The 27,532-nt window shown below is 37.0% G+C and overlaps 1 protein-coding gene and 1 long non-coding RNA gene across 5 annotated transcripts in view; both read right to left on the bottom strand.

The window, feature by feature from the left end:
- The window catches only part of LOC105487858 (potassium voltage-gated channel interacting protein 4), a 1,213,665-nt gene that overhangs the window by 1,064,781 nt on the left and 121,352 nt on the right, over nucleotides 1-27,532 (bottom strand). The window lies entirely within an intron of this gene.
- The window catches only part of LOC139362112 (uncharacterized), a 127,001-nt gene continuing 121,129 nt past the window's right edge, over nucleotides 21,661-27,532 (bottom strand). The window contains exon 2 of the long non-coding RNA XR_011620458.1: nucleotides 21,661-27,532. This exon is cut by the window's right edge and continues 83,917 nt beyond it. This is a non-coding gene — a long non-coding RNA (uncharacterized lncRNA).

Raw genomic sequence — 27,532 nt, 5'->3', positions numbered from 1 at the left:
ATTTAACAAATAAGTTTCCCTCCCTCCCTCTCCCTAGAACAGAAGTTAGTAAACTACACTCCATGGAGTAAACCTGACACACTGCCTATATTTGTAAATAAATCTTATGACAACAAACCACATCCATTCATTTCCTTATTGTCTGTAGTTTCATTCATCCTACAATGACAGAGTTGAGTAGTTGTAACGGTGACTATATGACTGCAAAGTTTAAAATTTCTACCATGGAGCTCACTATAGAAAATGCTTGCCAACCCCTCCACTCAATCTGGATAAGAATCTACTTAAAGATAATCTCTATATACAGCACACACCTTTGATAGCTAAGCTTATAGAAAGATCCTGAATATTCTCTAGCCTCCTGTGGAGAAATGAGTTCTTTCACCCTAAAAGTGTCCATTTTATTGGTGTGTTAAAGAAATCAAATTATCAGTGACCAAATTATTTAAATCAAGTTGGTACTACATTATTTCGAGACCACTGGGAATTTTGGTTATGCTACGGAGTTCTGTAACTGGCAGTTTTCACGGTTGATTTTATGGTTTTCAACTAAAATATTAAGAGACACTGAAGAGTTGCTCCAATTCATTGTTTTACATTTGCTTTCTTATTAGATTTGGTTTGTTTTGCAAAAGGGCCTTTACTGTCATTTTCTTTCCTTTTCTAGCCAAAGCAAGGATTACAAAAATGAACCAAATCAGATCAATTCATATAGTAAAGTTACCAACATTTTTAAAGAACTAAAATAAAACAGTGACTCCCTAGGCAAAATACTTTCAAATAACATAGAAGTTTGCAGTCAAAAGAAGCAAGTGAATTATTTGCCTTGAGACAACAACTCACTCCCCAATCATGTACATTTTCTGTTTTCAATGAATATTTTCTACTTTCATCATCATTCACATGATGATCTAAAAAGAAAGGACTGAGGCATTAATAAAACAGGACCTGGAGGAATTGAAGGAAAATCCAATACTACTTATATTACTACAGATTTCCTCATACAAACTCCTTCCCAAAATAAATTGCAGGTATAGCAGAATATAATATACTGCCAAACATAGCATGTAACATTATGATGACGAACATAAACTCTCCCCAGGGCCTCAGGTAATCAAGCACACTATAGCTTCAGAAAGAGATTCTAGTCAACATTTGCCAGCATTTCTCATGAGAAGTCTCTCCTGTCTTCTTTAGTCAAACTGGGGCCAACACTTTCATTACATTCATTCTCCAAGTCCGAAACTTTGTAAGGCACTGTGCAAGATTTTGTGAGGGCATCTTCTCAGTAAAATCAAGTAAGGTTTTATGTCCATTTTACAGGTAAATAAGGTTCGGAGACTTTTAAATGTTTTCCCTCGGATGATTTAACTAGTGTGTGAGACAGAACATATTCTCACACTGGTTTTCCTTTTATTTTTTTTTTTTTTGCATAAATCTTTTTATTTTTTTAATTTATTTTTTATTATTATTATACTTTAAGTTCTAGGGTACACGTGCATAACCTGCAGGTTTGTTACATATGTATACTTGTGCCATGTTGCTGTGCTGCACCCATCGACTCGTCAGCACCCATCAACTCGTCATTTACATCAGGTATAACTCCCAATGCAATCCCTCCCCCCTCCCCCCTCCCCATGATAGGCCCCGGTGTGTGATGTTCCCCTTCCCGAGTCCAAGTGATCTCATTGTTCAGTTCCCACCTATGAGTGAGAACATGCGGTCACGCCGGTTTTCATAGCTTCATGTCCAAAGCACTTTTATTACATAAGCAATAAAAGGTATTTTGACATGTAATTTTTTTAAATTTATGATAAAAGAGTCAAGGAATAAAAAGAAACCTCTAAAATACATTGATACATGTGCAGCAGTAGATGAGACCCAGTTGAATTTAAAAATCACTGGTCATATGACACCAGTGACAAACCTCTAGTTGTCAAGAGTGGCTTTGTGTCTGGCAAGAGAAAGAAGGGAAAGTGAGTTAGATTGGTGGGTATAGAAAGTGCGCCATGGATTTGGTACCAAAACAATACTAATTTGGGACACGCAAGTCATGACATACACCACCAAGTTGTGGAGGCAGGAGGAGGCATTATTCCTCACATCTGCCCAGAACACTGCTTGGAAAATGGTGGTAAATGACACATGAAAGATTTATTTTATTTTATTTTATTTATTTTATTTTATTTTATTATTATTATTATTATTTTTGAGATGGAGTCTCGCTCTGTCACCCAGGCTGGAGTGCAGTGGCACAATCTCAGCTCACTGCAACCTCTGCCTCATGAGTTCAAGCAATTCTCCTGTCTTGGCCTCCCAAGTAGCTGGGACTATAGGCGCGTGCCACCATGCCCGGCTAATTGAAGAATTTTTATTTTTTTACAGCTGCACAGCACCAGGATATAGCTACTGGGCTGAGAAGCAGTGCCTTCTTAGACAGTGCCATATAAAACATCCTTCTTAAGAGCTATACAGACAGAAGTCATCAAGAAAAAAAAAAAAATAGTAGGAAAGGGATAGAGAACACAAACAGAATTCAGGTAATTTTTTTTTTTAAAAGAATAATTTTAGGTGGGGTGCATAGGGTAGGGCACAGAAGGGGCTAAGGTCCTGAAGTTCTTCACGGGAGAGAAAATGTTTAATGAGAACGGGAATTAATATTATTAATATTATTCAATTTTTCTTAACCCCAGGCTACCGAGACTGAAGTGCAGACTGTTGCCTGTCTTACAAATCAAAACCACAGTATTTGACCACTATGCCAGGAATGTTAAAATCTGACTTTCTCCAACAACAAGGGAACATTTCAGTTTTTAGTGTTTTAATATTTAGTATGAATAGTATTTTTCACTTAGGATATTTAGTATTTAATAGACCTTACATGTCCTATCTCATTTACCAATCCTGAAAACCTTAGGCCTGCACTAATATTATCCTCACTTTACAAGGAACCAAAATTCATCGTCTCTCTGCCTCCCTTAGGTTGCTTTGCAGTTTGGGGAGCATAGTTTTTGTTTTTGTTTCCCTAAATAAAGGTTGGTGCCTCTAAGGTAATCAGGGTAAGTATTTTTTTATTTCCATCTTGCAGATAAGAAAACAAAGGTCAAAAAATAATAAAGTATTTAAAGAAATGTACATAAGAATAGAAACAGATCTGGGGCTAACACCCGGTTTCCTGACTCCTGGACTGATATTCTCTACATCGTTAAACAATTATTCATTGTTATTTATCTTCAGCTTCTGGCAACAGACATGGGAATTAATCACTCTCTGAACATGTTTTTGAATGAAAATAATGGTTGAGTGGATGAATGCAAGGCTGATCTATTAACAAAAAAGCACAAAAATAAAGACACGGTTCCAATAACATCTAAAGAGATCGTTCTCATCCATATCATCATGTTTCCTAAACCGCATTCTCTCTCCAACCTTGCACCCCAACTTTCATTCCCAGAGAACAACCTTCCTATTCAACTGAGTCAACTTTAAAATTATTAATCTTGGAATTTTTTAAAGGGGCCTTAAAATGACCAATTATTATAACATGATGGTATATTTCAAAACTTCCTGCAAATCAATTTCTGAACTAACCTTCCTGAAATTCTCCCAGTTCCACGTCTTCCTTCGTACTTCATTTTTGACGCAAAGGTTGAAAGTAAAGGGAAGAAGGCCTGCTCCAGAAGACAGACAAAGTGAATTTTAGTTCCAATATTGAGCAGGTTTTTGACGTTAGTAAAGGTAGTAAATGTGCCATGCATCAAGCCGGTAAATATCATGGCATCTCTTGAGTTGCCCAAGCCAGAACACCTCCCTCTCCCTCCCACTTCCTTGGTCCTAATCCATTATACAGTCTTATTTATTTTAGCAATAAAATATATCCAAGAAGAGTCGACATCTCTCCATTCTTACTTCCTCTGTTGTAACCCAAGCTTTTATCACTTCTCATCTAAATAAACCTCTGGGCCAGTCCTCCCACATCCAATGTGGATCCTCCCAAATATGTTCTTCACACAACATCCAAAAATCTTTGTACAATGCACTGTGATGTGACAACACCATTACCTTCCGTAAATCTTTCAATGGCTTTCTTTCAGCTCTTTGAAAAAACGACCACGATTTTCTCCATTCAGAATCTCTAACACTGGACCTCACCTGCCCAACCCCCACCATTACCCTGCCCTCTATTGCTACTGGCCTTCTTTCAGTTTCTCCAAAGTGCTACCCGATCTGCTGTTTCAGGTCCTTTCCCTTTGCCCTTCTCACCTTTCCCCTTGTCTGTCCTTCTTACCTCTCAGTTCAATAGACACTTCCCCAGTGAAGCTTCCAGAGCCCTGTTATACAAACAGGCAAATTCCTATATTCAGAGCACTGATTTCATTGGCAATTTTCTACTAATTAGCAAGTTTCTCTCTGAACAGAATAAAAGTTCCATGAGAACTGAGACGAAGTCTCTTTATATCCATTTTACCTCCAAACCTAAAGTACTTGACCTCCAGCCAAAGATCACCAGGAATAGATCAGGAGTCAAACAAAGCCAGGCTCATTGCAACAAGGGAGGGAGCAACCATGTGGAACCATGAAGGAAAGGTCTCAGTAGAGGTTATTAAGAGGGGCTCGGTACAAGATTTGGGTTTGTGTTAGATGATTTTGTGGAAGATTCAGACAAATCTAATTTTCCTCTCTATTGGGGACTATGAATTAGATTTTTCTGTTGAATGCTGAAAAGGAAGGTCAATTCTACGATCGGGTATCTTAGAATCTTGTTTTTTGTCTCACTCTATCATGATTATACAGTGACCTTTGTGATGTAGAGAATCTAATGCTGCCACTAATCTGACAGGAGGCGGAGCTCAAGAGGTAATGCAAGCAATGGGGAGCATCTGTAAATACAGACAAAGCTTCACTTGCTCACTGACACTCATCTCCTGCTGTGCTGCCTGTAACAGACCACAGACTGCGACTGGTCCATGGCCTGAGGATTGGGGACCCCTGCATTAAAAGTCCAATTCCATCCTGCATCTGGTAATTTACACATCTCCATGGATGCCAGCTACCTGATGTCATGTGTAGGGTTAATACATGACCATCTAATCTGTGAATCTTAGTAGTTTTTATTTAGAAGGCAAGAAGGACAATGCAAGGCTAAAATGAGGGTTGGTAAAGAAACAGCAGTCATGTTAGCTGAGCGCACATAGTCATTTTCATGGCTTGGGTTGTGTTCTTGTTTGGTTTGTGATCAGACATGATAATAGAGTGGTCTTGTTTTTTGTCTCACTCCATCATGATCATACAGGGACCTTGTGTGATGTAGATATTCTGTGAAATTATATATTTGATGAACAAACACCAAATTAGCAGTTACAGCCAAGCCAGCTCAGCTAACCACAAAGACTTCACTTTTTCTTTTTCCTCACTAATAACTAATCCTGTGACTTGGTTGTAGAAGTCATTCATCAAATAATTGATGAAAACGTGAATGAATACATTTAGCCACTCTTAGCGTCAGCTGCTTCGTGTTTGGGGGATAACATTTCACCCGCTCAAAATTAGACCAGAAAATGACTTTAAACCACTGCCACTTTAAAAACCTATAATTCTAAGATATTCAAAATTTACTAAATATTCATATAACAGCATATGGATATATTATCATAAATATAAAGACAAAGGTAAGTTATAGAATTTTGTGACTTAATAAAAACTTTATTATCTCCCTCCACACAGGCACTTACATTCCTAAACATGCAATTTCATTCTGTCGCATTCCACTGCCATTCTACCCACAAATAAACAATATATTGAAACCTGAAATGTTAGAAAGCTACGAACAAATTTACAGAAAGCTAAGAACAAATTAGGATGCTTACCTGACAACAGAGGAATGAAAACAATTTAATGGAGAAGAAAAAGACCACAAACTAAAAATATTCCTTCACTGGTTTAAGAGATAGAGATTAGGATCTCATTGTGAGAGTTCACTATCATTACAGAAGAGGGCTGAGGAGGCGGAAGGACACACAGCCTTTTGAACATCCACATGTGGTAATGGTTGCACTAGAGAAATCTACACAGAATCACTGGATATTACATTTGCAATGGGTGGATTTCATGGTATGTAAATTATATGGTATGTGAATTTCATGGTATGTAAATTTACTATATTTATATAGTAAAGTTATTACCAAATAAAAGTTGGTGGAACTCCATCTAGATGTATTGATATGGTTGGGCTCTGTGTCTGCACCCAAATCTCATCTTGAATTGTATCCCCCCACCCCTAATTCCCATGTGTTGAGGGAGGGACCTGGTGACAGACAGTTGAATCGTGGGGGAAGTTTCCCCCAGACTGTTCTCACGGTAGTGAATAAGTCTCACGAGATCTGATGGTTTTATAAAGGGTTTCTGCTTTCATTCTCTCTTGCCACCACCATGTAAGAAGTGTCTTTCATCTTCTGCCAGGATTGTGAAGCCTCCCCAGCCATGTGGAACTGTGAGTCCATTAAACATTTTTCTTCCCAGTCTCAGGTATATCTTTATCAGCAGCACGAAAATGGACTAATACATGTATATCTACCTAACAGCAACCCAAGGCTGTTTACCAAATATCCTGCAGTCTCACTCTTGAAAACACCTTTATCTGTAACATCTCTATACTCTCTGCCTCCATGAAGTTTCCCCTCTATGGAAGATTTATCAAGCAAAATGGGAGTGAAATATCTCACCCTTCCAGCTCTTCCCTTCCTGAGCCCTGGCCAGTAAGCAAGTTCATCTCACTTGAACACTTGAACCATCCAGACTGTGGACTTCGTATCCAAAGGCCCTGCGCTTGGCAGGGCATGATACAGGTGTGGCACATATTAAGCAATTCAATAACTGATAGTAGTGGTGTTAAGAATTAGGCATGAAAAAGTGAATGTTTCAAGAATGTAGGTCACAAATGGAGCTGCTTTTCCTTTAGGAGTTTTCTGTTTAGATGGACACATCAATTGTATCATGGTTTTCTTCTGACATATAAACTAGGAAACAAGCGACAGAGTTAGTCAATGAAACAGCATGGTAGTTAAGGCTTTTTTTTTTTCTGCCCTTTCATATGCTTAAATGTTACCAAAACATTATATACTCTGGACCTCTTCCAAATGAAGCTGCACTAGAGGCTTCAGGTCAATGTTTTCTAAGGAACAGTCCCACAAAAATCAAGGTGGGACAATAAAATACACACATTGTCTCAGGTAGCATCGCAGGGTGTTTATTCAGTACAATATAGGACCCCATATAGTATTTAGTTACTTCTTCCCTGAAAAGAACATCTACATCTTTCTGTCTTGCCATTTACAATTCTGTATTTATTTGAATTGTTTCAACAGTGACCTGTAGTTATTATACTAATGTCACTTGTGTACTTGGAAGTAAAAAAGTGTGAGAAAACTGTAGTAAAAATTTGTCACCAGGACCAGAAACAATTACTTTTGTATAGAAGAATCCTGTTATGACATATGCAAAAGAGGGAGATGACTGATTAATATTTTAGTTATACTCTTTCAATAAATATGTAGACTACCTGTCACATTTCAGGCACTATATTCAGCACTCAAATGCAACTGTGCATAAATGCATACGATTACCTTCTCAAAGTTCATGACCTATTGTGTTTAGACATTAAACAAGTAATTATTTTAAAAAAAATCAGAAGTTGAAAGGGAAAACATATAAGAAGTATCAAATATGGCTAAAGTATTTTTCCATGAAGACAAATAGGAATCTAAAGACATTAAAATAGCAGTCCTCAACCTTTTTGGCACCAGGGATTAGTTTCATGGAATACATTTTTTCCACAGACCAGAAGGGTTGGAGGGGATAGTTATGAGATGATTCAAGCACATTATACTTATTGTCCACTTTATTTCTATTATTATTACATTATACTATGTAATGAAACAATCATGCCACTCACCACAATGTAGAATCAGTGGGAGCACTGAACTTGTTTTCCTGCAACTAGATGGTCCCATCTTGGGGTGATGAGAGACAGTGACAGATCATCAGGCATTCGATTCTCATAAGGAGCATGCAACCTAGAGCCCTTCACATGCACAGTTCACATGAGGGTTCATGTTCCTATGAGAATTTAATTCTGCCACTAATCTGACAGGAGGCAGAGCTCAGGAGGTAATGCAAGCAATGGGGAGCTGCTGTAAATACAGACAAAGCTTTGCTTGCTCACTGACACTCATCTCCTGCTGTGCTGCCTGATTCCTAACAGACCACAGACTGTGACTGGTCCACGGCCTGAGGACTGGGGACCCCTGCATTGAAAGCCCAATTCCGTCCTGCATCTGGTAATTTACACATCTCCATGGACGCCAGCTACCTGATGGCATGTGTGTTAACACATGGACATCTAATCTGTGAATCTATGAGAAGGATGAGGGGTCACTCAATCTAGGGCAGCTTACCATGCATATCAATAAATTAAGTTCAGGTTACCTATATAATTAATAAAAGTTAATGGCTACTTATTGATTCATCAACAACTTATTCTTTCAAGTTCTGAAAATACATGAGTTGTTCCCAGAAAACATGTTAATAACCTGTGGCTTGAGGTTGATGAGAACATTCAACAATGTGTCATGACCATACTGTATTAGTGTCAGTGTTCCTTCATTGCCCGATTGGAATTAAAATTCTCTATTATTCAGCAGTCCACTTAATGGGACAAAATTTCTGACCTACCTAATCCTCATTACACATACAACTAATTGCATCCATGAGTTACTGAAATAAAATTTGGATCCTCATGCATCATCAATCAAGGGTAAATTTAGCAAATTGGAGCCTTTCTTCAATATTGCTTCTGTAACTAAGTAATATATATGCAGAACTTTACATAAAATTTAGGAATAAAACTGGAGGAATAAATACTTCCCTAAAAGCTAGGTTTATGTTGAGTATGACTGGCCAAGCAGTTTGGTAAGTTAAATAAATAAACAAAAATTGTATTAAAATTAACATATATGCATACATTTAATTACAAAGAAAATTATTTCACTCAGAATGTGTAGTTTTGACATATGTATATCATATATCATAGGGTAGAAGGGATAATAATTAGTGGTTTCTTGACTTGAGATGTAGTTTTGATATTGTCACATCCCAACATGGAATAGGAATTTGCTTTAGTCTCCCTTCTTCCTTAGATCATAGTTAATAGTTGATCTTTGAACACATACATTTGAATTGCTTGGTACATTTATATGTAGATTTTCTTCCACTTCTGCCATACCTTAGATAGGGAGACCAGTCCTTCCTCTTATTCCTCCTCCTCAGCCTACTCAACATGAAATCAGTGAGAATGATGACCTCTATTATGATCCACTTCCACTTAATAGTAAATATGTATTCTTTTATGATTATCTTAATATTTTCTTTTCTGTATCTTACTTTATTGTAAGAATACAGTATATAAAACACATAACATACAGAATATGTGTTAATCAACTGTTTTTGCCATCTGCAAGGCTTCCAGTCAACAGTAGACTATTAGTAGTTAAGCTTTTGTGGGAGTCAAAACTTATATACAGATTTTGGCCTGCATTGGGGGTTGGCCCAACTAACTCCTACATTGTTCATGGTAAACTGTATATGAAATGGATGGCTAGCCTTAAGTGATATGTGAGGAACACGTTAATGATCACTTTCAAATTCTGGAATTCTCTCCAAGTTTATTCTGTTTCATGAACATGATTCCATTTAGCTTCAAATCTATAATTTTGGGGATGACTCCTGTAGAGGACTATGTGCTCGAAAACGAGATGTTCCCGATAAGTCCTGCTCTTGCAAACAAAGCAAGGCATTCCTTCCCTGCAAACAGGGAGGACAAAGGAGCCAGCTGCAAACAGCAGGCCCTGGGGACTGGTTAATGTGTAAATATCTTGAGAAACCAGAAAGTCAGGAAAAGGTCAGAAAAACAACACGTGACTTGTGACTTGGCCACATTCCACAACTGATTGTATAAAATAAAGCAGAGCATGCCGTTCGGGGCGGCCACCATGTTTGTCCCGTCCTGTGTTGTCTTGTGTGTTCATTCCTTTGTTTAGGAAACACGCGGACCCCAACAACTCCCTCATCTAATCTGCACTCAACACTAGAAGAGAGGAGCTACAAAAGCTTGGCTAGAGCTCTCGAAGAGAGACTGGCCCTGAGAAGAAACTCTCCAAGATGGAGAATTCCTGACACACCATGCCAGACTTCACAGCTCAAAGATTTCAAAAAATACATGTTTTCTCAGTAGAGCAATAAAGTCCATGATAAATTGCTCTGAATTTGAAAGCATTTTGTGATGGTTAATTTTATGTCTCAACTTGACTGGACCGTGGGATGCCCAGGTAGCTGGTAAAACACTATTTCTGGGTGTGTCTGTGAGGGTGTTTCCAGAAGACATTAGCATTTGAGTAAGTAGACTATGTAAAGAAGATCAGCTTCACCAATGTGGGTAGGCATTAGTCATTCTGTTAAGGGCTCAAATAGGACAAAAAGGTGGAGGAAGGGCAAATTCACTTTCTGTCTTGAGCTAAGACATCCATCTTCTCCTGCTCTTGGACACCACAGCTCCTCCTTCTCAAGTCTTCAGACTCAAAGGCTTATACCAGTGCCACTAACCCCTACCTCGGTTCTCAGGCCTTTGATTCAAATTGAATTACACCATTGGACTTCCAGGTTCTCCAGCTTGCAAATGGCAGATTATGGAATTTATCAGCCTCCATAATACATGATCTAATTCCCATAATGCATAAATTAAACACACACACACACACTATTAGTTTAATTTCTCTGGAGAACCCTAATATGCATATGTTCACCTAAAACAATTTTAATGTAGGTATCTCATCTTTCCAGGCTTCATCATGCATACCTGGGCAGTTATCTAGTGTAGTGCATGATACAAGAAACTAATGGTGTTATTTTGCATATACCTAATAGGTTTACAGTGCCTAGAGTTTCCTTACTAATTTAAACCACAGGAAGTTTAATTATTTTTTGTTATTTAACTTTACACATGAACTTTACACACTCTAAATGCTACTCTAATGATCAGCATTTTCAGTCATAAGTTTATTTAATTTGTAGAGCATCTCTGACAGGTCAGACTTATATTAGCCTTTTAGGATTCACAAGGGGATTAATGAGACCAGGGTCCTGCCTATTTAGAACTGACATCCTAGAGAGAAGTAAGGCATTAATCTAATTATCACGAAGATCATGTAATTGCCTCCCATGCTTAGAACACGTGTCATTCTTTTAAGGTATGGTAAGTGGCAGCAACATTTTACAAGCAAAGACTCCAGAGTCTCCATTCAGACAGCTCACTGGGAAGGGCCAAGGTTAGATCACCAAGTGGACAAAGAAAGACACTATGAAGGTTGAACAAGAGGGGACTGAGACCAACAGAGACTGCTGAGCCTGTTAGGAAAGGGGGATGAGGATAAGACAAAAGAATCATTTAATACCACATGTCTACAATGTGATCTCATTATCCTATCAAGTACCTAAAACAAGGACAATGCATAGAAATATTAAATAACACAAAATCAGAAAACTGGTAAGAGATTACAACTCCAAGAAGTGTGATCTCTCCTCAAAATCTCTATCAACTCCTCCTCCCCCTAACCCTCCTACCTTCTTTTTGCCCAAACTTCTTAAAAATCAGAGAGAATTTTTCCTAGTACCCACATATTTTTTTATGAGAAGGAAGGACTATTATTGGAGATGACTGGCCTATTGCTAGGCTAGTGTATTCCCCAAAGAGAGGCAATGGACTCCCTTATACATCAAACACCAAAGACAAAAAACTCTTGAGTAAGAGTCTGAATGAGGTAAACAAATTCAGAAAGCTGTGCTCATCACAAAATGGGGAAGGGAAATACAGGTTTTGTTATCTTTTAATACCAACTATTAAGTTAACAAGAAAATATTTTTTTAGTGCCAACATATTCCATTCCCACTTTACTCTTACTGTAAGGGACAGAGTAGGCAGCATTAGCCCCCCTTTAACTAACAGAGAAAGACATTTACCACATGCTCGACTTGAGCCCTCTGGCTAGAAAACACATGGCAAAAGTAACACAAATGAGAGAATCAGGGATTCCTTAGTAAATAGCAACACATTTCAGATTTACAATACTTTAAAAAGCTAAGATCAAACATGCTACTCAATCCTACTTACATAACCTGTCTCCATTTCCAAGGTTAAAGATGGATAAGAGTAAAATCCAACGTCTGATTACTCCATGAAGTCTCTCATCCACTATTTGCCATAGGGTATATGGTACTATATGAGGATTTGGGTGGAATAGTGAAGGAATATTTTAGACTTTAATTAAGCCACAGTTCATGTCTAAAAGAAAGCTCCTAAGCTAACAAAATGAAATAGATAACAATGTAATGCTACCCAGGTGTTTTCAATAAAACCTTGCCTTTTATAATCCCACTTGAGGATTTCTATATCTGCAGCAAAACTCAAGAGAAGTGAGTAGGATTCGCTGAGCCTTCCACTCATGTGGTGATGGGAGCTACTCACATATGGCCACTGAATTTAAAAAGTAAATAACTGGAGAAAGAAGAGACAAAACAGCCTTGCAGACACATCTGAGTGGCATACTTTTTTTTCTTTTCTTTTCTGTAAGATTAAATGAATGTAGTATGTGTGATTTGAGCAAGAAAAGGAATGTGTGGGATGACAGGATAAAGGTATAGTTAGCATGATGCTTGACAGAATTTAAACTAGGCCCATGAAAGAGTGTTCCAAGAAAGCTGCAAAGTGTGTCTCAACCAGTACAGGCAAGACCTCGTGAGAATCCCTTGTCATGGTTGCAAATGAGGTCAAATGCAGTTAATAGCGGAGGTTGCCTTGAAATTTTAACATCTACAAACATTCTTACTGTTTGATGAGCTATACCAATTTTTCAGTGAATAAAGTTAAGCTGAAATACTTATAAGCAAGCATGTGCTGGATAAATTCATACATGTTTGGCTCAAGAAAAATATCTCTAGGTATCCCATATACCAAACAAATTGGCATATTCACAATAACTATTTTCAAGAAAATAAAAATTAATGCATCTAGTTCTAGAAAAAGAGGCTACTTTATTTTAGATTATTATCACCCTTTATTACTTAATTTTTCCCTTAAGATGAATACTATTAACTGGACTACTAAGAGTCTATTAATTATTAACATCATCCTTTGAGAATCTAAGAAAATAAGAATTGTATTAAAAACAAATATTGTTATTTTCTAATACCCTCCAGAACAAACATAATGGTGGGAATCCAGGCACAGATATTTAAATTAATACTGTAGATATTGCAGGGAATGCCAGCAAGATTTCTGTATTCCAGAAGCTCATACCATAGCTGGAAAAAAAGAGACAAACTAAAAAATGTAAACAACACTATAAAACAATACCATGAGCTATCAGCTGTCAAGAGGTTGGGCTAGTTATTAAATGTCAGGATCCATAAGAGTTGTTTAGCTAAATATTATGCTTGTACATACATGAAGCTGTAGTAAAATGAATCCCAATCCACAAACTCAAATTGCAAAAAATAAGTCAATTTCTTTTTCTTAAAACCAATTTAAATTTGACTGTGTTCTCGCATCACACCATATGACAGAAAATCAACCACAAGAACATACAAAGATCATACAAAGATCCCAGGCTCTTACATAATGCTAAGGAATTGGGTGCCTTCCTCACTTGGTAAGACTATTGGTCAAAATCACTGGTTTACCTACTGTCTCACCCAGGATAAGCCTATCCACAGCCAGAAATTCTGATGTTTCTGTGTAATGCTTGGGATATAGGATTCCTATGCCAAGATCCAGGCTTTCACATAAGACTTGGGATACAGGATTCCTGTACCTATGTCCAGTCTTCTGTGTCATACTCAGGATAAATCCTGTGCCTAGATCCAGCTTGTCTAGGTGCTCCCAAGGGGCTACATCTTCTAATGACTTCCAACTTTTCTAGATGTTGCCATAATCTTCAAAGGTTCCTGATACTCCTGGAATACTGAAAACCTCCGGATTCTGCCAATCAGGAAAGAAAAATAAGTCCCTTTCATTTATTTCTACTTTCCCTTTTTAGAACAATTCATATCACCTCTGCAACAAATCCAAGCTTCTACAGAAGAAGCCAAGAGTTTCTAGCATCAAACAGCTTCTATTGTTTGTCTTGCAAAATCTCCAAGATGAGAATCTAGCTATCTGGTTGAAAGGGGGGAAAACTGCATTTTAACAGGAACAAATAGTGTTAACAACACAAATTTAAAATTATTACCATAGATTTTCCTGCTACCAACAACACAGAGAAGAAGTTATTTAATAATATTTACAACATCTAGACAAATATATAGGTAAGATAGAATCACCCATCTTTCAACAAGAAGTTATTACCATCCTAGAGAAAAACTTTTCAGAAACTTGCCCAATGGTGATGAACTTTGAAGTGTAACACAAGTAAAGCAATTTGAGGCAAAGATCCAGTTATCATGAGTACAAAACAATAAATAAACATAAGTAAATGAAGAGTACAGAGAAGAGAAACAGGCAAACTAATGCAAATATAATAACGTAGTTGTATATAAAAACCCTTTAAAATAAATGATAAACATTTCAAAAATGTCAAAAATGTTACCAGGCCATATACTTTCCCACATCAAATGCAGTAAGGTATAATAGGTGATAGGAAGTCTCCCCTTTAGACCCTTGTGATTTATCCTTCATTTGATGAGCACTTACCGCAAAAACAGAAAAGCTCCCTGAGAGAGTTGCATGAATCACTTTTGCCAGTTTCTGCATAAAGGTAGAATCATTCATGTCCTAGATCTGAGCCAGCTCTGAATTAAATATGATGCCAAAAGTACCTGTCAAAATGCATTGAGTGTCTCCTATCCAGATATTGAGTTAGGTGCTTTACATGAAGCATTTCATGTAATAGCCAGAGAAATTCTGTCATGCCAGTTTTTTTAAATCATTATTTTACAGGTGAGGGAACCAAGGCTCCTGGAAGATAAGTCAGGTTTTCGAGGTCACGCTGCTAGTGACTGGGAATCATGAGGTTATAATTCACATTTTTGTAATCTAACCTTTTCTGACCTAAGACCCTATGAAATACCATCGATCTAAATCAAAGGGATATTTGAGCAAAAATACTAACCTAAAACCTTAATGAAATCTGACTGATGTGGTTTGGTCGTGTCCCCACCCAAATTTATCTTAAATTGTAGCTCCCACAATTCCCACATGTCATGGGACAGACCCAGTGGGAGGTAACTGAATTACAGGGGTGGGTGTTTCCCATGCTGTTCTTGTGATAATGAATAAGTCTCATGAGATCTGATGGTTTTATAAAGGAGAGTTCCCCTGCACAAGCTCTCTCCTGCCTGTCACCATATAAGACATCCCTTGATCTTCCACCATGATTGTGAGGCCTCCCCAGCCATGGGAAACTGTAAGTCAATTAAACCTCTTTCCTTTATAAATTACCCAGTTTTGGGTATGTCTTTATCAGCAGCGTGAGAAGAGACTAATACCCTGATGTACTTTCTAGGCATCAGAGGAACTGACTGAGCCCCATTAAGAGCAAAAGGCAAAGGAGGAACATTTTCAGACTCACACACCTCTAAGGAAAGGAGGGACCTGCATTTGCCCAAGCTTCAAAAGTCAGTTCACTACCTTCAGACTAGGCGGGCAGGTAACACTTCTCCCAGGCATGGGATGTGCTCCGTGACTGTCTCAGTGTTCATTTCCACAGGAAATACCATCCCGATATGACAGAAACAATTAAAATTGATATGGAACTTGTTTCCATAAAACTAAGGAGTAAGCCTGAGCTCTAACAATCTTACTGGGGCAACTTTGGCAACATCACATCCTCCTTCTTAAGGCCATTTTTCAACAACTTTATAGAGCTGCTGGGAGTCAGATAATGTAAGCAAAAGTACTAGACAACCAATAGAACAATATACATATTATGCCTGTTATTAATTCATTTAAAAGTTATATAAGAAATGCTATGAGGATCGTGTATACCGGGTTAAGGTGGACTGTAAAACCATCTGCCTGGATGAATCTCATCTCAGCCATCAACTAGCTAGATGATCTTGGGTAAGCTACTTTGCCTATCTGTGTGTACCCCAACCTCATTTGTAAAAAGGGGATAGAAATAATCTTTTGTGAGACTCAAATATGCTAATACAAAATGAAGATGATAATGTAAAACAGGGATACCAGTAAGGACTGTTGTGAAGAACAAATGTGATAATATATGTAAAGACTCTTGTAATGTTATGTTAGGTACCATCATTAGTTAATTATCAATCATTACCAAAACCACCACCACCATCATCACTGTTAGTACCATTATCACTAAAGATGATTAAAGGTCTAAGAGTTATGTAAGTGATGGGGTCCTCAGAGTTTTCAAACAAGATAAAAGGAAAAAAAAGCAAAAAGACCTCAAGCTTTAACATTTACAGCATAATTATTTCGTGTGGGTGTGCACACTGACATCTATAAGGACAAGACAGAAAAAAAATTCCTATGTTTTGTTATCATTTGATATAAGCTGGATGCAAATTATCCTGTTTGTGAAGCTAACTTCCATTCTCATAAAAGTACTGCCTGTAAAATTATTATTCTAGTATACTTTTTTAATGAGAAACAGAGTTCATGAAGTCCTTTATTCAGATCTCTCCAAGCCAGCACATTATCTTCTCCCCATTAAAGAGCTTTAGGCCATCTGTCCCATCTAGACTACCAGCTGGTATGGTCTCCAGAAATATTCCTCAACTGTAGGTACTAATTGGGTTTTCCATATGTATACATTGTAGATTAACTGTATTTACCAATACAAAAATTTTAATTTCATCCTTGTGGCAGGTGACTTGATTTTAATAATGAGGGTGAATCTCACAGGCAGGTCCTTTGGGATGGTTGAAATGTTTCTACTATCAAAGCTATTGCTTGTGACAACTCTGGGACATTTTTCCTTATACAAAATGAAAGCCAGAGTTATGAACTCATTTAAAAGAGCAACTGTAACAGAAGCAAGTGTAGGTTTAGAAGAAGTGATAATGACATCACCAGAAGAATGGACACCACAAAAATGTACCCTAACATAGTGTACATAATGCTGTTGTACAAAACATGATGGCTTTCCAAGATAAAATTAACCATTTCCAGAGGGGATTAAACATAACTCTGAATATCTATGGACATTTGATTAAACAGTATGAATTCAACAACCAAGCTATAACATAACTCATCTTTGTAAGGGAGACACTTAAAAAGAAGAGAAAGGGTAAGAACCTAAAAAAGTGAAATAATTCCCCCATCAAATAAAATTTCTATAGAAAAAGATGACTCAGGACCACCAGGAAAACTTCAAAAGCCAAGTCAAAGAGCTTTGGCCTTTCAGACGTCCTTAGAATCAGTTGCTCACATCTCCATTGCATTCTCACCCCAGCTTTCTCCCAGTACACAGCACCACCTTTGTTCTCCCATTAACCCTTAAACTGGGAAGTCTCTTACTGTTTTCTCATCTTCCTGCCATCCTCTGATGAGGATTTGTTATGAGGACCTGTGTTTGGTCATCACAGGTGATCTCCACATCCCAACCCTATAGTTATTAGTTGACCCCAAAGCTTTCATTAGGGATACTCTATGCCCAACTTTTAAATCAGGTAGCAAAATCAGTATAAAGCTGCCCAATCTGGAAGCAAATTTCTTGGGTTCAGATCTCAGTTCTGTCACTACCAGCTTGACCTTGAGCAATGTGCTTGACCTCACTGCCCTCAGTTTCCTTATCTATAAATTAAGGATCATGACAATAGCATTTAGCTTTAAAAGCTGTTGTGAGAATTATTTAATTGATGCATGTAAAGCTCTTAGAAAACCCTTTCATAATATGTGCTTGACAGATGTGAGCTATTATTTTCATGTCACTAATGTTGATCCTGTGTTCTCCTCTTCTATTGGTTCCTTTGCTCTTAGTATCTTCATTCCAGTTCCACATATTAACAACCCTGCTCATCCTTCAAGGCCCAGTACTTTTGCCAGTTCTTCCACTGTTGCGGGAAGTCAGGGACCCCAAATGGAGGGCCCGGCTGGAGCCGTGGCAGAGGAACATAAATTGTGAAGATTTCATTTTAATATGGACATTTATCAATTCCCAAATAATACTTTTATAATTTCTTATGCATGTCTTTAATCTCTTAATCCTGTTATCGTCACAAGGTGAGGATGTAGGTTACCTCAGGACCACTGTGATAACTGCGTTAACTATAAAAATTGATTGTAAAATATGTGTGTTTGAACAATATGAAATCAGTGCACCTTGAAAAAGAACAGAATAACAACAATTTTTAGGGAACAAGGGAAGACAACCATAAGGTCTGACTGCCTGCAGGGTCGGGCAAAAACAGCCATATTTTTCTTCTTGCGGAGAGCCTATAAACAGATGTGCAAGTAGGGAAGATATCACTAACTTCTTTTCCTAGCAAGGAATATTAATATTAATACCCTGGGAAAGGAATGCATTCCTGGGGGGAGGTCTATAAACAGCCACTCTGGGAATGTCTGTCTTACACGGTTAAGATAAGGACTGAGATACACCCTGGTCTCCTGCAGTACCCTCAGGCTTGCTAGGGTGGAGAAAAACTCAGCCCTGGTAAATTTATGGTCAGACCAGTTCTCTGCTCTCGAACCCTGTTTTCTGTTGTTTAAGATGTTTATCAAGACAATATGTGCACCACTGAACATAGACCCTTATCAGTAGTTCTGCTTTTTCCCTTTGCCTTGTGATCTTTCTTGGAACCTTATCAGTAGTTCTGCTTTTGCCCTTTGTCCTGTTCCCTCAGAAGCATGTGATCTTTATTAGACCCTTATTAGTAGTTCTGCTTTTTTGCCCTTTGAAGCATGTGATCTTTGTACCTACTCCCTGTTCTTACACCCCCTCCTTTTTGAAACCTTTAATAAAAACTTGCTGGTTTTGAGGCTTGGGTGGGCATCATGGTCCTACTAATAGGTGATGTCACCCCCATAAGCCTAGGTGTAAAATTCCTCTCTTTATACTGTCTCTCTTTATTTCTCATCCGGCCGACACTTATGGAAAATAGAAAGAACCTACATTGAAATATTGTGGTTGGGTTCTCCCAATATTCCACCACATGCCCCTCAGCTTCTCACTCAAAAAGCATCAATGCCTGTTCTGAAATCCCCAGGGGGTAACCCCAATCTCAGCTTCATATTTTCTACCTTATATTGCAGAGATGCATGTTCATGTCTTGTCATATTTATATGTTTGTACATTTCTAGAGAGTAGGTGCTGTGTCTGTGTTTCCCAGTGGCCTGCCCTGGTTGAAAACCCCTGATACATATACAGTAGATCTGAGCTGTTCAATTTCATGGCCACTAGCGGTGTATGGATTTTAAACAAATTAAAATGAAATTAAATTAACAATTCAGCTCTTTAGTCACCCTAGCCAGATTTTAAATACTCAGTAGCTACATGTGAGCACTGGCTACTATATTGGACAGCACAGATATAGAACATTTTCATAACCACAGAAACTTCTGTTGGATACTGCTGCAGTAGATAATAGGTGAATAAATGTTTTTTAAATCCCCTCTGTATTTTAGAAATGTTATTCTCTTAGAAACTTTTGTATCTCATCAGAGGTTTAACCAAGCAAATGCTGAAAATGAAAATAAGATTTAGGTCATCAAGATAATTCATTCTGTAAGACTAGTAAAAAACAAAACAAAACGAAACAAAAAAACATTTTTTTTTTCTACAAGTAGAGTAGTAGTGAGGGAACCAGAAACCAGTTTCACATTGCAGCCAGGCAAACAGCTTAAAACATACAAAAGACATCGCACCCTTTCAGAATAATGGAGACTGCCTACTCTGTGGTTCTAGCATGACCACACTTTAAGCCATAGCTAATTCATGCAAAATTCTCACTCAGATTTCTAAATTTCTTCATAAAGTTTCAAACAGAGTCTTTCCAGGAAATTTTTTTAAAAACTACATATTTTCTTTGCACTGATATTAGGTGAGGTTAAAACCCTGCCAGGGCTTCCTGTTGCACTTAGAATCAAGTCAAGCGTTTTGGAATGTTCTTGAGTTTCATCTGTCACCACTCTCTCTGTTACTGGCTGGCTTGCAGCTATGCTGGCCTTCTTTCAGTTCATGGAAACAGGCAGGTCCCCACCCCTCCCAGCCAACACAGCTCACAACATGCTGCACAACGCACACTGTGCAAGCCAGATTTCTTCAGTCTTCACTTTGATTTTCACTTCCTCAGAGCTGTCTTGCCTGACCACTTCTTCCAGTACCTTATTTTCCTTCATGTGTAACATGATGTTTGTTGTTTATCTGTTTATTGTCTATATCCTGCAGTAGACATTAAGTTTGGTGAATGCCAGAACTATACTCTTTTATTTCCCACTATTTACCCAGCATCTTATGTTGCAGTGGCTAGATACTTAACACATATTTATTAAATGAAAAAAAGAAGCAGAATCTCAGAGAATTGATTTTGTTGAAGGAAATAATGATTTTTATTTTAAAAAAAGGAATTTCAAGTTAACTTAGTTTTGTGATTGCCTTTATGTGTGCTGTGGGGTAAGGGAGAGAGAGAAGATGGAAGGAGGTTTAATTTTGAAAATATCACATAAAACTATCAAATTTATCCTTTGTTCAAATTTGTAAGGTTTGAGAGACACTTACATATTGTTAGAAAATTATGAGGCAGTCCTTTTTGATGTGCAATATGAGATTTGGTCTCTTTTAGGGAAATAGTGAACTAAGATTTAATCTTAAATATTCATTAAATTTAGTGGCTTAAAATACTGGAGCGATGCCCAGATGGAAAATGGCAAGATATTTAAGTTTGATATAGCTCTCTAAATGTCCTCTGAGCACTTTTTAAAAAGTATTTTCATTAAAAATAATGAATTGTTTCACTATTAGTTTGAATGGATTCGAAAGTTAAAAAAATAAAATAAGGCAGATACACTAAGAAAATATCAAATGATTATAAAAAATTAGATATCTTCTTGAACTTATTTTTACTCTTGTGCAAATCACATTACATATCTATATAATAAACAATATACAGTATAATAAATTATTTTAAATGACACTAGATTATAAGATATGTATATACATATATATACATACACACACACATATATAGGCATGAAGTAGTATAAACTTGATTTCCTATATATGTTGACCCACATGCAGAGCTGGTTTATCCATAGTCAGACAATCTTTTTTGAAAATAAGCCAACTGGATATATACAAATTTGGAGAAGCACTTAAGTTATGCAAAACCATACGAATTATGGTCCCTGAATTTAGCTGAACAAAATATATAAATTACTACCAGAGTGGCAGGAATTCTGCTATCTTTCTCTGCCATTTTAATTCATAAGTCAAGTTGTGACCTTAATCGAATGTAATTTTAGAACTGGAAGGGGCTTTAGAAAGGTTCGAATGATTTGTTTATTTTGCTCTGCTGATAATTTCACATTTGCATCATAATTAGATTTCTCTAAGTTCACTGACATTTCAGTTAGCTTCAATGATCATTAAAGTTTTGTTTTTTTTTTTTTCTTTAATCTACATTTGGGTCATGCTCATAGGGCTGTTCATATGCAAAGAAACCCATCAGAAAATGCTGATTTCCACACTGGAATGTCATTCTCCTTTGAGACACTGAGGTAGAAAAATAATTGTCATTTTTAACTAAACATTATGCAACTAATAACCAAAAGTGGTTATCACTGATAACTGAACATCAGGCATATTCATTTTTGGAAGACACTGAAACATATTTTCAGCTGTGTTATGCAATTCATACTGAGTACCTTGTTGCTATTTGAGGAAAAGACAGTTTTAATTTACATCTCCTAATAATAAAATGCAGTTCTCAGTGTTAGCAATTGTTAGCTAGTGAAAACTCACTATTCTTTAATTTCTATGTAATATATATAGAAGCCACTGTTACTCAGGTGTTTAGATACCCCAGGTCGATAACCTGACCTGCTGGCAATTGTCTTGTATGTCTTGACCCACCTATGAAGCAAGAGCATAAAGCAGAAAGTGGAGGCACCTTTCAATTCCAATCTCTCTCTCTAACACCAAAGCATCCTCCACTGAGGCCCAAAAGATTCCCATGAAATATACTTTTAAGGTCACTGAATTTTTCCACCATATAACATTAAAGATGACACATTTCATTGGGGAAAGAGAAGTCAGAGCCATTCCATTTAAAAAGAAATCAAATCTCTTTTCAGAAATGTTACCTGCAGTTGAAATTGAGCAGGGACATTTTAAAATTTTAAATAGTGGCTGAAGCTTAATATCATATGGAATTTTAAAATTAGTCACAGAATTAGCAAACCTGAGAATGTATGTTACGAAAATGTTTTAGTGGGCTGAATAAACTCTTAACTGTACAGTGGAATATGTGGTTAGATAAACGGAAGTAGCTCAATTTCAGGCTTTCTTGGGAATCATCACAGCCTCACTATTACCTGGTTATCAATAATGATGTTAGATGGATGAATGAATGAATGAATACTTGAAGTCTTACCAGTTGTCCACATTGTTCTATATTTGTAATAAACCTCATATTTAAAACATTTAAATTTAAAATTTTATACCCTATTCATTAAGCCTCTTATAAAATGTCACAATGAAACAATTCTACTTAAATAGTGATGACTACTACTGCTCCCTTGGAATACAACATCTTTTCTAACTCACATTTTTACAATGCTTTTCCATAGGAGAAGCATGTTTGACAAATTCACCAAGATGAAGCTCTAATGCTAATATTTACAAAATAAAAAACAGGTGCAAAGAAGATGTCACCAACTTATTTAGCTTCCATTCTACAGTCCACAAAATAAAGTAATCATTGCCTCTGCATCAGGATTACACATGAATTCATCAGGATTTCTACATGGCATCCTAACATGTGATTTACCAAGAGACATACTGATATTGTCTTCACAGGACATAAAATAGAACAAATAATATTTTCCATTTTCATTATGCTTTCAGAAAATTCAATGGCAAAGAGCATACCGGGAATCTGTTATGAGATGATAATAAAATTGTGTAATTAGTCAGTCTCCAGAGGCAGAGCTGTTCTGCAGAAGTCTTCTTGAGGTTTCCTAAGGGAGAAACTTTCTTCCCTCTGGGATTTTATTAGGACAAATCCAGAGTCTCAACCCAATAATCCAACAAGCAGATATAGCCACAGGGTACTAATCCATAATGTCATCCAGGATGCCATGATAATATTATCCAGAAACAAACGTAACTCTCTATTATTTTCATACTTAAACTTATTTCCTGTTAGTTTCTAACCATATATTCATCTAGCGTTTTGTTTCATGGTAAATTGGTAGTTTTCATGGGATTACAATGAAGGGATTATAAAGTGGTAGAGATTATTTGCCCAGCAGATGGTTTATATACATTTAAACAGATATGAATAAGATTTTACAAAAGAAAATACAAGCTCATTACCAGTAAAAAGTATATTATTATTATTATTTTTTTTTTTTTTGAGATGAGTTTCACTCTTTCGCCCAGGCTGGAGCACAGTGGCGCGATCGTGGCTCACTGCAACCTCTGCCTTCCAGTTTCAAGAGATTCTCTTGCCTCAGCCTCCTGAGTAGCTAGGATTGCAGGTGCCCGCCACCACGCCCAGCTAATTTTTGTATTTTTAGTAGAGACAGGGTTTCACCATGTTGGTCAGGCTGGTCTCGAACTCCTGACCTCATGATCCACCCTCTTCGGTCTCCCAAAGTTCTGGGATTACAGGCGTGAGTTGATCAAATAATTTTTACATAAATAAAATATTTGGCCAAAGCGCTAAACTTAAAGATAATTTTCCTGATTATAATTATTTAGACACGGCACACATATCCCTTAAAATAAAAATATCTAATTTGCTATTTCTCTATCTCACCTTCTTTTCTTTTCTGAAATTTACAATGTTCAAAATTGATTAGAAAGATCTTTCTAGACAAATCTTTCATACAAGAGCTACTGCCGACTTCATAGAAGGCATATTATCAATTAAGCAGCACTTTGCCATTTTATAATATACTCTTTAACAAACTTTAAAAATATTATTTATTTATATGAAAGAAAATTTGTTATATGGTTAAACCAGAGTTTAAAATTAAGTTTATGCTAGAGGGGTTAAAGAAAACTATATTATTCAATTTTTTAAAAATACATTCTAAAATTTCAAAGAAATACAAGCTTTCAACAGCCGCATTCTTCTTGTCCAAACATAAATGTGCATGCCATTTTTGTTCTGTCTTAAAAAAAACTACAGTCCTTCCAGATCTTCTACATCTCAATACATTTGTATATTTTTTAAGAATAGATTATTGGTCCCCACCCCAAAGACACTAAATCAGAATAGGGTAAGGGAAGGATGCTGAAATTTACACAACAGTGGGCATACAAGGTGTTTCAATATACAACCCAAAATGTGAGAATGACTACTCACCTGAGAATTCAGGCTATTAAATAGTTAGAAGGCAGTCAGTGACTGAACTTTTAAATTACTGAGATTCTAATTCTAAAAACAAATGATTTTTAGGAATGCCTCTTAGTAAATTACAAAAAAAAAAAAATTATAATCTATTTTTCCCATTCCTATACAAACACCCCTCCACAATGCAGCTTTGCAGCTCCTCCCATTAAGAGATAGAATGCATATCTATACCTCTGGGTATCCGTTTTTGGCCAGGTGACATATTTTTGCTAACATGACATTAGTGAATGCGACAGAACAGAGAGTGAATAAGAGCTCGTGCAATGGGGCCTGCTGCTTTTTGTGTTTCGCTACCATGTGAAGAAGCCTGGGCTAGCCTGCCAGTAAAACAACCACCTTTGCAAATTATCATAACAATGAGAAAAGCTCTGATCTAACCAACTTCATCTTGCTTCTAACCTCCAATCTGTTCCTGTTATTCCTGGATATAGGCCAAAATAATGTTGGAAGGAACTTGGTTTATAGTTTAATTTTGAAACGAAGATCGTAATAGCTATTTCCCGAAACAAATTCTCTTCTTGCCTGGGGACCAGGCTGCCTTTGTAGGACTAACAAATTAGCCACAAGGTTAGAAATTAGGGTTAAGGAGTCATGCAGCCAGTGGCTGCAAGATTCTGAACTTCCTAAATTGCTCCTAGGGATAAAATCACTATTGTTAAAACCTAAGATTGGTGCTGAAGGCATTTTTCAGAACCTGCAGTCTGATGCACCAGCTGCCACCACTCAGACCAGTAATCCAGCTCAGCTAATTCTGTGATCAGAATCAGAAGAGAAGACAGCAAGAAAAATCCACTTGGACCCCCGATGATTTCATTTCCAACCTGACCAATCAGCACTCCACACTCTCTGGCCTCGCACCGACCAAATTATCATTTAAAAACTTCAGTCTCTGAATTTTCAGAGAGTCTTATTTGAGTAATAAAACTCTGGTCTCCTGTTCAGCCAGCTCTGCTTGAATTAAACTATTTATGAGATACCATCTCACACCAGTTAGAATGGCGATCATTAAAAAGTCAGGAAACAACAGGTGCTGGAGAGGATGTGGAGAAATAGGAACACTTTTACACTGTTGGTGGGATTGTAAACTAGTTCAACCATTATGGAAAACAGTATGGCGATTCCTCAAGGATCTAGAACTAGATGTACCATATGACTCAGCCACCCCATTACTGGGTATATACCCAAAGGATTATAAATTATGCTGCTATAAAGACACATGCACACGTATGTTTATTGCAGCACTATTCACAATAGCAAAGACTTGGAATCAACCCAAATGTCCATCAGTGACAGATTGGATTAAGAAAATGTGGCACATATACACCATGGAATACTATGCAGCCATCAAAAAGGATGAGTTTGCGTCCTTTGTAGGGACATGGATGCAGCTGGAAACCATCATTCTTAGCAAACTATCACAAGAACAGAAAACCAAACACCACATGTTCTCACTCATAGGTGGGAACTGAACAATGAGATCACTTGGACTCAGGAAGGGAACATCACACACTGGGGCCTATCATGGGGAGGGGGGAGGAGGGGGGAAGGATTGCATTGGGAGTTATACCTGATGTAAATAACGAGTTGATGGGTGCTGATGAGTTGATGGGTGCAGCACACCAACATGGCACAAGTATACATATGTAACAAACCTGCACATTATGCACATGTACCCTAGAACTTAAAGTATAATAATAATAAATAAATTTAGAAAAAAAACAAAAACTATTTTTCTATTGCAATTCCCCTGTCTTAATAGATGGGCTCTATCTGGGCAGCAATCAAGAAGAACCTGTTGGGCTGTTACACCAGATGCTAGAGACACAGGGCCCAGTTGCCTCCATCATTCAATCAACAGCAAGATGTGTGTGAGAGAGGCCATGCTGTCCCTATCCAATCTATTAGCTGACTGCTAGTGAGTCCCAGAGACAAAAATGGCCAACCCATAGTATTGCAATAAGGCATGTTGCATAAACCACTAGTATTATAGGTGTTTTGTTTTGTAGCAAAAGCTAAATGATACACCACTTTTACAAAAAAAGCAAATAGAAGACGATGTTTCTGATGTTAATTTTGGTAGTGTTCAAGCTTTACCACATTCTGGAATTATTTCACATGTTTTCAGGACTTGACGTAAGTGGTAAACATATCTGTACAGAACTAGATGAATTCAAGAAATTTAAACATACTTTTTATCAAGTGCCACCGAGAGAGGTGACCAATTCAGGAAGAAAAAAATATATATAAAATGAACAAAATACTTTGTAGAAATAAACATGAAAAAAACAAAAACAAAAAACCCACAACTGGAAAAACCAGCTCTGATATTTATTTTTGGCTTTTACAAAGGAAATTCACTTGCATTACTGAAAATTTAAGTTTACCATGGTAACTACTTCCTCACACATCATTTTTATTCCCAACAAAGGTATTTGTAGATGATGATATGAACTCTATTGAATAGGAAAGTTCTCATCATCATGCTTGTGTAAGACATATTAAAAGTCAGATTATCAGGCTGCTTGTATATAAAGATTTTATTACACTCAAAGGATAATTAGAATGGTTTCCACAAGATTGAAGGTAATGACATGAAGCATGTGAAGATGCTTTAAAAGCTTTCAAGGGCTAAAAAACATTGCACATTATTACAGCAACAAAAATATTACTTTGAAGGAAACTTCCATTATTTAGTTTTATTCACTGATTTATTTAACATAAGAGCATTGTTCTGTGCCTGGCTCACGGTTACCTACTAGGTATACTGAAGTTATTACTAAGGTAGACAATTCCCTGCTCTCATGGAAACCATATTTTGGCAGGAAAAACAAGATAGTTTCAGGTGTTTATAAGTTCTGTGAATAAAACAAAACAGGAA

Source organism: Macaca nemestrina, chromosome 3 (genome assembly GCF_043159975.1).
Source record: "Macaca nemestrina isolate mMacNem1 chromosome 3, mMacNem.hap1, whole genome shotgun sequence".
NCBI classification, from domain to species: Eukaryota; Metazoa; Chordata; class Mammalia; order Primates; family Cercopithecidae; genus Macaca; species Macaca nemestrina.
The sequence above is the reverse complement of the archived record's forward strand: the minus strand, read 5'-3'. Positions and strand labels throughout refer to the sequence as shown.